The sequence below is a fragment of the Mycetomoellerius zeteki genome, unplaced genomic scaffold, assembly GCF_001594055.1.
Source record: "Mycetomoellerius zeteki isolate Tzet28-1 unplaced genomic scaffold, Tzet1.0 scaffold1066, whole genome shotgun sequence".
Lineage (NCBI taxonomy): Eukaryota > Metazoa > Arthropoda > Insecta > Hymenoptera > Formicidae > Mycetomoellerius > Mycetomoellerius zeteki.
In genome coordinates, this window is record NW_017255982.1 from 1 (window position 1) to 1,080 (window position 1,080).

The 1,080-nt window shown below is 39.5% G+C and overlaps 1 pseudogene; it reads left to right on the forward strand.

Annotated features, from left to right (window-relative positions):
* Positions 1 to 317: 317 nt before the first annotated feature.
* LOC108725072 (probable multidrug resistance-associated protein lethal(2)03659) lies at positions 318 to 871 on the forward strand (annotated as a pseudogene).
* Positions 872 to 1,080: the final 209 nt, after the last annotated feature.

Genomic DNA, 1,080 nt, shown 5'->3' on the forward strand with positions numbered 1-1,080 from the left:
AGGGCAGAAACGCAATAATCTGCGGAACCATGATCAACAAGGACCGTGAAAAAGGTTTGTTCTCGTTGGATTCCACATAATCTGACAAAATCTCAAAAAGATGCTCGTGTCGATTGGTGTAAACAAGTGGTTCGAACGCATGCAAAAGTGTATAGATCATAAAGGAGAATATTTTGAAAAACAATAAAGTCATTTTCAATGACAAATTACTGTTTTTTTATTATTAGGCTCAAAATATACCATAAATAGTGCCCCTCGTATTACTTCCGACAATTCATTACCACTTACATGGCCAATTAATATTGAAGGATGTCAATATGAAATATCATAAGGATGATTCACCAGTTTTAAAGGTATAAATACACCGACTGTTTATTCTTACTAACATTTTTTGTGTAATGTTTTATCATGTAATCGCATTTTACAGAATCTGATCGTCCATCGAGTCTGGCTGGAAAGTTGGGGTGATTGGAGGAATTGGCATCGGCAAGTCCTCCTTCATCTCAGCGCTCTTCCGCTTATTCAATGAAGGTCTGGAAAGCGAGACTAAAATCGATGGTCGGGACACGAGCACGGTGGGCCTGAGTGAGTTGCGCTGCAAGATATCCATTATACCACAGAAAACTGTGCTCTTTTCTGAGCCTCTACGTTATAATCTGGATCCGTTCAATCATACGACGACATGAAGCTGTGGGAGATGTTGCGGCAAGTCGAACTGAATAATGTCGTCCTGGATCACGATATCTTCTCTGGCTGTCATAACTTCAGCGTCGGCCAGAGGCAACTCATATATCTGGTCAGAGGAACCATCTTGAGGAACAATCGCTTGTTCGTTCTCGATGAAGCCACGGCCAATATTGATTCGCAGTGAGTCTTTACGGTTCTTTAGGATTGTATTTAAATATCATCTGGTGGAGATAATAAATTTTGAATGATTAATTATTAATAAATTCTCCATAGCAAAAGAAGTCACAGTAATATCGCAACAAAGTCATGGTGATGTGCAGATATTTACTTTGTCACATGTGTGATATAACAGCAAAATCTTGGTAGGGTAGAGCGGGGCTAGTTGTGACACTT